This window comes from Microtus ochrogaster, linkage group LG4 (assembly GCF_000317375.1).
Source record: "Microtus ochrogaster isolate Prairie Vole_2 linkage group LG4, MicOch1.0, whole genome shotgun sequence".
Lineage (NCBI taxonomy): Eukaryota > Metazoa > Chordata > Mammalia > Rodentia > Cricetidae > Microtus > Microtus ochrogaster.
This window is the reverse complement of record NC_022030.1, coordinates 42,347,797-42,361,068: the sequence shown is the minus strand read 5'-3', so window position 1 is coordinate 42,361,068 and position 13,272 is coordinate 42,347,797.

The following is a 13,272-nucleotide window of genomic DNA, read 5'->3' as shown; positions in this document are numbered from 1 at the left end:
TGAAGTGTTGGGGTACAATATCTAAATTCTACTTTTAAAATGCTCAAAATGTGCTGCTTCTCCTTAATTCAAATGAAAGCAAGCTTGAAAGGACCTATCCTTATCTCACAAGGAAACAGGCCTTCTGAAATCAAGACTTCCTTTAATATAAACCAGAATCCCGGATTTCAATGAAATGTTGCACATGTTTATGATGTCAAAATACATATTTCAGCACAATATTTTCTGTTTTAAGAATCCATTTCTGAGCCTAATGAAGTAAAACACACCTGTAATCCCATCACTCAGGAGGATACAGCAAAAGTTGTATTTTCATGTCAACCTGAGCTACAGGCTAAGAAACTATGTACACTCTAGAACATATGCACACGTACATGCATACCTCATGTATAACCTTTTATGTAACCTTCCCTCCAGGACTTTTTAACATTTAATAAAAAATGAAAAAGTATTTTTATGTATGGAAATACTAAGATCCTAAGTTTAATACCAAATTGTGAAGGTGAAAAAATTTTGAACATTGTGTTCAGTTCTTGACTCCCAAGTACAAGAATAGAGTCATAATCAGAGTAGCTGAGAGATCATAATACAGAATACCATTTCATTTATTTACCTTCAGAAGGAACAAGCAAAGGCTGTGCGGGAAGCTCTGATAACACCAAGAAGAGTGTAGAAGAGTGCAAAGGGCTATGGGAAAGATCTGGCTTACACTTCATTTCTGTAATCTTAGACATGGATGAGTTCTGATGAGCCAAAGATATATTACAGGGAGATAGTTTGTTACATGATTCTCTCTCTCTCTCTCTCTCTCTCTCTCTCTCTCTCTCTCTCTCTCTCTCTCTCTCCATGACTATTATCATCAACCCTGTATTTGTTTTATATTGTCGTGATGGAAAGGGTTTATTTCCTCTTACATCATACTGTCCTCCATGAAGGGAAGTTGGGGCAGGAACTTGAGGTGGAAACCAAAGAGAACCATGGATAAATACTGCTTACTGAGTTCTTTATTGCTTGCCTTCTGGTTTCTACACAATGGAAGACCAGCTGACCATGAGTAGCAACACCCACTGTGGACTGGATTGTCCCACATCCATCATTATTCGAGAAAATGCTCTCACAGACTTGCCTACAGGCCAAACTGATGGAGACATTTTTCTTGAGATTCCCCCTTCTCAGATGACCCTAGTTTGTGCTAAGGACAAAATAACTAACTGACACAATCATCATCATCATCATCATCATCATCATCATCATCATCACCACCACCATCACTTTAAATGAAACTAGACTTGTTTCTAGTGAATCATAGGTTTCTAATTATAAATTTGATTCTCTTTAGAAATTTAATATACCAGTGGATGTTAATAATGTGGTATGAGTTAAAACTCAATCCTGGAACCTCTGTTTTGCATTTGAATTTTTATTTGAGGTGCAGAAATGCATGAAATGTATAGGTTTAAAACTCATAAACAGCCCAGGGTGCTCATGCAAGGATGGTTAAAAGTAATCTAATAAGTCCTGCCAAGTCTTGTATGTCAAAGAGGCAATGGAGCTTCACTTTACAACAAAAGATCAATAGGAAGAAATCCCCGTGACTCAAGACTGTTTATACTTGATGAGACTGCTCTATGCCACAATAGTAGAAAATTCTGGTCCATGTTTCTTTTAAACATTGAAGAGTCCAGGTTGGCTGGACCAGGAACATTCTGTCCTTGCTTATTTTTTTATAGGCATAACCTGTTCTAATAGCTAATACTTTTTCAGGAATAATTGTTAACATACAAAATAACACAAATTTATACCATGACCATGGAGAAGCAGTCTTTCATCTTACAATACAAATTTGAGTTTTATGACAATATATTTTTTCAAATCCAAAAGTACTGAAATCAACATTGACATTCACCACTGTATGGTGGTGTCAATTGGTTGCCTCACCACATAAAGTACACTTCTCAAGCTCTGATTTCAAACACCAGGCCATCACCCAGACTTCAACAGCACTCCATCCATGGCCCTGTGTTTCCTACTCTTTGGGCTCCATATCTCCAAGTACTTTTTGGACTCTAAAACTCTAGTTGTCCAAGTAGGCTCAAGACATTCACCACTGAACCTTACACTTTGTACAGATAAAGCCATGGATGCAATATGCTATAAAGCTATGGGTCACCCATCCTCCACACTGCCCCACTGCTTGGACTCCCGACATCCACCTTCCATGCTGTGATGCCCCATTCCTATCATTTGCTCTCTTTGGTTCAGCACACCCATTGTTCTCACTGGGTTCAATGACTGGGTTCAAACCTCTATCCAACATGGATGTCCTCCTTTCTTCTCTTAGATCCATCACCAATAGCAACACTGTATTCTTTGTGTGGTTCTGGAATGATTTGTACTGTAACAGTCTTCAAGAGTCAAAGGAGAGGGCAGAAAGAGAAGAGAAAAGGAATGGGAAGCAGAAATTGGAAATGGTTGCTTATGTTTTCTAAAAAAGAACAGTCTGGATAGAACATATTAAAATGAGTGGTTATTCTTAAAACATATTTTGAAATCAGTTACACCTGAGCTTGAAATTTAAAATTTGAAAAAAATTAAGTGTGAATTAATACTAATATGTAAACTTAAGTCGAAATACCATGGTCACTACACCCCTCAAACTGTACACAAAAATACAGCAGTTTTAGAAATACATTCCTGCCTTTTTGGAAGGTGGGTCTCTTCTGCTCTTCTACCACTTTGGTAATTTAATGTGAGTTGACACAGAAAAATGGTTGAAATGGAGACAGGTTTTAATACTGTCTGGTACTGAAAACCACACAAACACAGAAGGGTGCTAGCTCCTAATAAAGTATAAAAATGGTGCAAATTAGTGTAGATAAGGGAAGGAATCTTCCTCAGGATCAGCAAGGGTCTTGTTTTATAAGCTTGTCTATAACACTTAGAAAGTAAAAATTATCACAAAGATAATGTTATAAAAATCATATGATGTTACTAAGATCACTTGTAGACCACGGTCTGCCAAATAGCAGTAGATTACTATTGGAGCAACGGAAGATACATATAAATGCTCAGTAGGTAAGTAGTTGTTGTTGACTCCAATTCATCTGAACACCGTCTGTTCTTCTTGTAAATGTTTATCAGTTTCTATCCACTACAGACTGTTTTGGTAAAATGCATGAATATGCAGTATAATTTTGCATGAATGCATGAATGTGATTATGTCCTAGTAGTTCATTTTTATTTTATCTCCTTTTGGTATAATATGGACAATACAGATAAATTCAAGGCTTTTCTAAATTTGGAAATGGAGAAGGAAGAAATTCTCTGGAACACAGTAACAGCTCAGGGCAAGCTCACTCTGGGTCAGATTCGCACACTCTAGCCTCACAATTGTTCACTTTAAAGAAACGTCCCATATAATTCTGTTGGTTTGAGTCATGGCAAGATGAACAGGTCTAAGTGCTGAGCATGGTCCCCAGTGCTCATAGCAAGTGACAGACTTACCTGGCAGTGTGACATTGCAGAGACACGTTTACAGGTCAGAGTCAGCCATACACAAGTTCTGCAGTATTCTGTGGGTTTTGCTTTGTCTTGTTACTGTTCTGCTAAATTGCATCTAGTTCATTAAATCTGCCTTAAATTTTAAGTATTTTGCAAATGTCTTAATTTTAAGTTGTATTTACACAAACATTTAAAGGCATAATTCTAAAGAGAAATTAATATTAGTTATTGTGGAGAATATTAAATGACACTATCACATAGTGCCATTTATTGATAAATTAATTTATTTGAAAGAGTTTTATTGCATTGGCAAATAATAAGTGAGAATCATAAAAAACGCCATTATACTTCTGTTTGCAGATAATTCGAGAAGCTAGAATCCCTAGTCTTGTTATTGATATGATCCCTCTACTAGTTTACAGTATGATTAAAAATAATCCACATTAAAGTAAATGTTAACAAGAGTTCTGCAAATGATACGTCTTTGGTCACACAAGTCACCTGCTACCTACTAGCTCTTATCCACCCCTCATGGAGGTGTGTGTCATGGAGGAACTTAATCTGGTTGATCCCTTTCCAGAAGACAGTGCAAGCTTCACCAGCAGAGGGAGCTGCTCCTTAAGAAAGACCTCCCTCCTCCAGGTGTGCTTTTCCTCTTCTGGCTCCTACAGTGTTTACCTGGCAAAGTGGGACATCCAGGTGAGCTCACCCCAGGCAAATTCCACAACACAATGTGGACAGCTTCCCAGAAAGTTCTGCAGGTGGCATGGCAGCTTGACAGCAAGCTCAACAGCACCTTCATGGATAGCTTCCAACAAGAAAAAGTGTTACACACACACACACACACACACACACACACACACGCACGCACAAAGGGAGGGATTGAAAACCTATTCTCTTAGTACAATTAACTTAAATCACAAATTCTTGACAAAAAAATATTCCTACAAAATTCAGAAAAATTGAAATATCCCTAATGACCAGGTTTTTTTAAAAAATGCTTTAAGAGAAATATTTAAGTCTTTGCAACAGAAGAAAATGAAACTACAAGATAATAAGTATTTTTCCTAGTTACCTCTAAGTCTGCCATGAATTCCTGGTGGCCTCTTTGAGGAATCTGTCTAAACTGTTTTGCATCCATTTACCTGATTACAGGTGGCTGAGTTGGAGTCCTTGAGCTTTCAGTTGTAGTGAATTTATGAAGAGCCAGCATATATTCTGAAAATGCAATTTCAGGAAGGTTTTGTAATAATGTTGGAGGAGAGTTCTAATGAGAGTAGAATCTTAAATTATAAAGTATCATTTGGAAAGATGTACTAATCTAGATTTGTAATGCCTACCTTATTCCTCAAAATTCTAAACAGCATAGTGCTAACAGTCTAGTAACGTAGTCAGTGCCACATAAGCCCATGAGAGTCAGTAAAAATGACTTATTCCCTAATGTCCCTGGCATTTCTCCACCTAGAAAATAAGTTTCCAAGGATAAGGAGGTAGCTCAAGGATAGAGTACTTGTTTAGCATATAGGAGGTCCTATATTTAACCCCTAGGCTGACTCATTTATTCATTTATAAATAATTAAGTAGCTGTCCAAATACTGACATTTATTTTACTCTCCTTATGCAATTTGTTCAAATATATATTCTTTATTTTAAATCAATTGATACTGTAGAGTCATCTTTAGGCCAGTGTTATTTAAATTTAATGGCTGTACAAATAAATAAAGTGATTTAAAACACAACCCACTAAAGGGAGTGTGCAGAGAGCTTTTTGTGGTTGTTGTTTCCTTTTCTCTAGCAGGAATCTCCACTTGGGAACAAACCCTGCCTTATGGATCGGCTTTCTCTGTTACCATTACTATTTGCTTGGTCCCATCTCTAGGTTCTGTCTAAAGATGTGAGGAGTCCCCAAACCTAGCAAGCACAAACCTAAAGTTAAGACAACCACAGTATAATAGTTCACTCAACCTGCATCAGCTTGAGTTACCTAAAAATTTATCAGGCAACCCTAAAATGAGTCAAATCAGATAAAAAGCAAGGAGTCACATGGTAGAGTTGCTGTTCATCCTAGAATAAATTGTGCAATATGATTTATTTTTCATATCCCCGTTTATTGATTTGTTCATCAACAGACTTCTTTCTAGCTTGGAAGTTATGGGTCCTTTGATATTAGACATAATGCTTTATTCCAGATTATCATGGCTTCTCAAGCATTTCTAACCTGTACTACAATTTAATTATCATTTAGCTTGTTCTGATTCCTATCTGAGATCTCACTAAAATAACAGTGTACACATTTGAAAGGCACAACCCACCACTAAGTGAGGATGAGTGAGAAATGAACTGGAGTAGAATACCCATCAAGCATAGCAACATCTCAAAGATAATATTTAAAAAGTTATTTCAGCATCAAAAATATTGATCCCTTTGTATCTCACCCCGGGAACATTTGACATCTAATGGTAAAGATCAGCAATGTTGCTTTGAAAGAAAAGGTAACTATAGCCCATTGCTTAGTTGTGAAATGTACAATATTACTGAAGTCAGAGTTATGTGAGTTCAGGTTTGAGGTTTATACTATCAGCGAAGTAAAACATTACTAAAATGTTGGATCTTGGGTATTGAAATAAAATAAAATGTAAAATTTGTAACTGAAAAGGGGATGGCGGTAAGGAGGATGATGAAGGAGAATAATAGAACATATTCAATTTATCAAATATGAATTAGAAGGTTTGGTATTTCAAGTTACAGAGGTGATCGACTCAAGATTTGAGTAGCAAAGACTGGTACATTGAAATATGTAAACCGCCTTTGGGGTGGGTTACTTAGTCTAGGGGTTGTAACCCACCCTGCAGTTCAGTTATTCCAGGGTCCTGGAGAGGCACTATCTGGAAGATATGAGCTGAGAGAGAGAAATGAGGCTATACTAAGTTTGTCAGAGCCTCTGTTTATTAGAGATGGGGTACAGCTTATATAGGGTAAGGAGTTGGGGGGTGGGCACAGGGGCCTGGGCTCTTGCCGCGTGGTTCACGTTGGTCACGTGGGCCAAGAAGTCACGAGTTGACACACCTAGTTGTCTAGATAGTTTGGAATGTGGGGTGGGTTCCGCTAACAGATAGCTCTCCATTAACAGCCAATTTGGGTGTGGGGTAGACTCTGTCAATAGAACGATTCCTAACACAATTAGGGGTGTGGGGTTCTCTGCAGACTCCCCAGGGTGATGGTTCCTGCAATGATTTTAGGAGGAAATTGGCTCCTGACAGAAATAAAAACAAATTAAGATTAATATATCAAAACAATGCAGCGTGTGCGTCCTTGAGGCCTGTCAGATCAACAACTGCAAGAAAGCTATAATTTGTTTTGCTTTGGTCATTTGTTTTTTTTTTAAACAACAACAAAATGATATCATGAATGGATGGAACTGTGAAAAAAATCATCCTGAGTGAGGTAACCCAGACCCAGAAAGATAAATATGGTATTTGCTCACTTATAAGTTAATATTAGCTGTAATGCAAAGGATAAATTGTGCTACAGTCCACAGACCCAGAGAGGCTAAGTAGTAAGAAGGCCTAAGGGGGATGGGGTGGAAATGTGTGGATCTTCCTGGGAAGGGGAAATAGAATAGATTTCAAGGGTGGGCTTGGGATAGATGGGATGGGAACAGGAAGGATCAGGCAGGGCAGGGTGGAGAGTGAAGAAGCATGGAGGGAGGGAGTACTGGCAAAGATGAATGAATTAGAGGCATTTGGGGGGCGATGTGAAACCTAGCGCAGTGGAAACTCTCTGGATTCTTAAGGGTGACCCTAGTAAAGACTCCTAGTAATGGGGGATAAGGAACCTAAACTGGCCATCTTCTGTAACCAGGCAAGGCTTCTAGTGGTGGGACTGGGGTGTCAACCCAGCCACAAAACCTTCAACATACAGTTTGTCCTGCCTTCCAGATGTGTTGGTAGTGGTTAAGCAATGACTTGCCCAACCTGAGGCCCTTGACATGAGAGGGAACCCCTAACTGAACTGCCTGGATGGCAAACAACCAGAGGGATAGCCCAGAGACCTAAGATAAAACCAAACATGACAGGTTAAAAAAAGTCAATGAAATAATTCATAATGATATTCAGCTACACTTAAAAGATTGGGGCCTAGTCCAGTCATCATCACAGAGGTTCCATCCAGCAAAGGATGGGAGGACATGCAAACCTACATCTAAACATTTGTCAATAGGCAGGGCTTAGGGAACCCATGGAAGAGGAGAAGGAAGGATTGTAGGAGCCAGGAGGATTGAGGACATCATGAGAACACAGTCCACAGAATCAACTAACCAGGGCTCATAGAAAGTGAAGAGACAAGGAGCCTGAAAAGGTCTGAGCTACGTCCTCTGCACATATGTTATGATTGTATAACTTGGTGTTTTGTAGGACTCCTAACAGTGGGAGTTGGGGGCTGTCTCTGAGTCTTTTGTCTGCTCTTGGTACCCTTTTCTTCCTGCTGGGTTGCCTCTTCCAGCCTTGATATGAAGATTTGTGCCTAATCTTGTTGTAACTTGTAATGCTGGGCTCAGTTAATATCCTTGCAAAGTCTGCTCATTTTAGAAGGGAAACAGAGGAGTAGATTTGGGGAGAGGAGAGATGCTGGGGTGGGGAACCGGGAAGAATGTAATGAGGGGAAACTGCAGTCAGGATGTAATGCATGAGAGAAGAAAAACAGACAAACAACAAAACCCAATGATTCCAGTGTGGAAAAAGTTCAGGCAGGGCATGGTTTCATGTAGCAGATGTATTTAATTCTTTCAAATACATATATAGGTCAATCCTGCTAATTGATTCCAGGGCTAGAGATTAAAATCAAAGATTTATATATATATTAAACACACAATTCTACCTTCAAGACACCCAAACCCTTTTTGGTTTTCTTAAAGGCTATCTTGAAGATTTAAGTGGGACTCAGCTTCAAAATGTCACCTTATTTGAATCTTATCTCCAACCTAAATCTTACAAGTTAGGGACCCCTGCCATTGGATGGTGTTCCAATGTCATGAAACTAAAAACAAACAAAAAACAGATTCTACAGACAACTAAAGATTAAATGTATGTATGTGTGTATGTATGTATGTATGTATGGGGGAATTGCCTATATAGCACTAGTCATAATTGCCCAAATCAAAATATCCAAAATTGAACACTCAGAAGTTACTAGGAGCCTATAACCATAGGGATTAGAAACAATGGAGTCCCCTGAAACATTATGAAAATGTTAATCTAAAAAGCATTGAGTTCTGAAAGTGAGAAACATTGATTTCATATCAGCCTTCACAGTGGTATTCTATAAAGCATTTTCCCACCAATTTTCAAAGTTCAATGAACAGTTAGTAATGTGGGCACAAGAACCTGGTTGTCAATATAGGTTATAATAACTAATATAAATTAGATATATTTGTAGAATTTTTTTATCTTTTGCAATTCATCAAATTCTCTATACCTTGGCTTTTTCTTAAAAAAATAACAGGTGAAATAACAGTTCCTACCATGGGATATTTTGTAAGATTAAATAAGAAAATACATGTGAAGAACCTACAATCTCCTCTAGTTGATAGTCATAAATTTCTTATTTAATTTAAAAACAAATCAAAAGGCCTTAAAGAAGTTAGAGCATTATTGTTCTCCAAATAACCAATAACAGAACTCCTTCCCAAATCCCCACTGTTTTTGTAATAACTTCACAAATGACCCCAAAACTGTTAAAGTATGACTTTAAACAAAGGATGCTACCACAGTTCAGGTTTCCTTTTAAAATAGTGTGTGTGTGTGTGTGTGTGTGCGCGCGTGCCTAGGCATGTGTGCGGAGGTCACAGGACAACTTGCAGGAGTCAGTTCTTTCCTTCTCCCACATCCGTTCCAGGAATCAAACTCAAGCCCTCCGACTTTACCTTTACCTGCTGAACTGTCACCGACCTGCAAGCTCAGGTTTCTAACATAGAACAACAATTGACTTCAGGTAGATATTATTGTATCATCCTTTAAACACATTTATATTTGGTAGTCACTTTCTTTTTTTATACATGATCTATTCAGAGAGATTAATTTTATGAGAAGACTAAATACAGCCTTCCTTCATATTACCCACAGGTACACACTCCAATCCTACATTTCTTTGTTTCACATAAGACTTTAAATCTGAATATATCAAGCACTAATATTCATTTCAGGAAACTTATATTCCATGTGCTTTCCATATACCAACCTGACCAAATTTGTGTGCCTTGTTGAGTTATCAGTTTGATGCCCAGAGATGTAAGAATACCAAAAGCAAAATAACAATTGCAGAGAATAAGGAAAACATAGGAATTTTATGAAGCCTGAGAGATATCATTTTTCCTCCAATACCTACCCAATTGTGATGTGGAAGGTTCTTCTGTACATGTATTGCTTTTATTGGTTAATGAATAAAGAAAAAAATCTGTCTTGTGCCTGGCAGAACAGACTATAGGTAGGCAGGAAAAACTAAACTGAATGCTGGAAAGAGTTGGAGTCAGGAGACCCCATGTAGCACTGCTGGAGACAGATGCGCTGGGAAACTTGTCAGCGGGCCACGAGCATTGTGGTAAAATATAAAATAATAGAAATGGGTTGATTTAGTACATAAGAACTTGTTAGGGATACGCTAGAGTCATTGGCAGTGATTTAATTAATACAGTTCCTATGTAGTTATTTTGGGGCTGAGCAGCCAGGAACAACAAACAGGCGACCTCCTTAGAACACAGCTGCACACATAAAAAGATGGCTACTACAAGATTTTAACCCATAGTTCCATGTTGTGCCAACGGAGGCGACAATGCCTTGCAAAGAGGCTGACTTGAAAAAGACAAGTAGTTTGGTAGAAGGCTTTTTAACACCAAAAGCTCAAGACAGGAGAGTAACCATGCTACCTGTAGAGGGCAACCGTGGCCCATCAGAATCCTGTTTTTAATCAGACACTGCCTCGGAAAGGAAGGAAAGCTGTGGCTGTGGGGCCAGGGGAGCCAACACTACCCACTCCTCACCTGGAAATAGATCGTCTAACTCCTGCTTAGCAAAGATCCAGCACAGTCTTCAAATACATATATACACACACACACAAATATATATATACACATACATATACTGACTTAACTCAGAACTAATGAAATTCTTGTAGATAGCCTTTTTTGCTTTTGTCATAAAAAGTAAACAAAACCATTTTTAGAAAAATTAGACTGCAGTCCAAATTCTAAAAATTATTAAATCACAAGTAATTATATAAAACATTCACAGCAGGAAAGCCTTATTAACTGTAACCAAAAGACCTATCTTACCTGACACATTTAAGCTATGTCCTGTGTTTCTTCCTAATTAAACAAACACCCATGATTTATTTAATTGGCTTGCTTCCTAGAAATTAAGTAGCTGATAAAAATGTATGACTTTTGCATCTAACCGACCTGGTCTAAATCCTGCCTCTGCCACCTATTGACACGATGACCTCACAGCTTCAGTTCCTGAGTCTATAGCGTAAAAGTGGATGTTTCATGTAGTTATTTGAGAGTCAGATTAGAAAGTGGATAAAAATGTTTAGCTCAATGTAGGTGCAGAGAATTAGAGTTCAACAAGCACTTGTGGAATGTGGGATTCCACTCTGTATTCTGTGGTTACCATTGATTAATAAAGAAACTGCTGTGGGCCTATAGCAGGGAAGAACAGAAATGGGTGGGGGGAACTAAGCTCAATGCTAGGGAAAGAAGGCAGAGTCAGGAGAAGCCATGTAGCCCCACCAGAGACAGACACTGGACAGAACCTTGCTAATAAGCCACAGCCACATGGCGATACACAGATTAATAGAAATGGGTTAAATTAAGATATAAGAGCTAGCCAATGAGAAGTTAGAGCTAATAGACCAAGCAGTGGTTTAATTAATACAGGTTTTGTATGGTTATTTCATGGCTGAGAAGCCGGGAACAAACAAGTGGCCTCCTACAACACATGTAGTTAGCTAACTTTCCTATTGCCATGTTAAACACCATGACAAAACAACGTAGAGAAGCAAGTTTGTTTGGAGCTTGCAATTGCAGAGGGTTAGGGTCTTTAATGAGGGGCAGAACAGCAGCAGGTGGTTGACATAACCACTGGAGCTGGATGCTAAGAGTTCACATCTTGAACCACAAATAGAAAACAGAGAGGGAGAAGAAGAGAGAGAGCCCTGGACACAACACATGCCTTTTAAAATCTCAAACTCATCCCTAGTGACACATTTTCTCCAGTGACATATCTCTTAAGTATCCCAAACAGGCCTACTGATTTTGGAGGGATTTGTTGGTTGGTCAGTTGGTAGGTTGGTTTGTTTTTTCAAGACAGGATTTCTCTGTAGCTTTAGAGCCTGTTTGGGAACTAGCTCTTGTAGACCAGGTTGACCTCAAACTCACAGAGATTTGCCTGCCTCTGCCTCCTGAACTGGGATTAAAGGGGTGTACCACCACCACCTGGCAAAGGTTTAAGTTTATATACATATAATTTGATATGAAGGTGCCAGATTCCCTGGAACTAGAGTTACAGGCAGTTGTGAGCCTCCATGTGGGTGTTGGGAATTGAACCTAGGTCCTCTGGGAGAGCAGCGATTGCTCTTAACCACTGAGCCATCTCTCCAGCTCTTGTCACTATTGATTTATAATTATATTATTAACAGTTTTGTGCAGTTTCTTGCTGGGATAACATGTTAATACTCTGATATTTGAATTACTTTATATAGTCTACACAAACATCCTTGGCTACATTCATATTTTTATCTTAAGGATTCCATGCAATGAATGAAGAAATATTTGTAAGTCATATAAGTACAGAATTACTAAAATATCCATTTGCAAACAAAAAATACAACCCTAGAAAAAAATTTTCCCTCTTAAATCTTTGGAAGATTTATCACTACAATTGGATAAATAGTATAATCCTTGCATAAGTGATTCATTACTTGAAATAAAGCTTAAGTTTTAACTGAATTATAAAATAAAATTAATTATTAGACTTTGACTAAGTTGAAAAATCTGTTAGATAGTAGAAGATACATATCATTCTGCATTTAAAGCAGTAATCACAGAATAAGAAAAAGAAAATATTTTATAATCATTAAGAAAATATATTGATTAATTGCCTGTCAATAGTATTAATGTTGAAGTAAATTGTTTCAGATGATAAAAATAGTAGAAAATTAAAAAATTAGATTGTAACTAGAGACAAGATCAGACACAGAACTCCCTGCTATTCACTACTCCCCATACAGCCATGACTCCTCATGAATTGTGTATCACAACCTGAGACATGAGACAAGAGGTTTTGGATGAATGGCTTTGAATATATTGGACACCTTGTTAACAAAGATGTCTGCAATTCCACTGACTCCTTTATTAGTCTGAACTATATGACATACAACTTGTGTCCCAGTGTGATTCTGACCACATCAAGTTCTGGGGCACAACCAAGGTTGAGAATGGGAACCTTGACGTGAGATGTCCAGAAGATGTGTTGCTGTTTTGGTTGATGAATAAAGCTTGTGTTTTGGCCTGGCTACTGGAAGCACAAAGAAGCAAGGGGTGGAAAGTGTTTAGTTTAAAGGTCAGAGGAGAAAAGGAAGGCCCAGAGGGATAGAGATGAGGTGAAGCTCCAACCTTACCTGATGTAATTATCCTCAGATCTTAATTGCAGAGCGAGAGCACATTTAGAAACATTCTGTGCAGAAACTCAAGTCTATGTGTTTTCTTTCTCATTGCTGCCA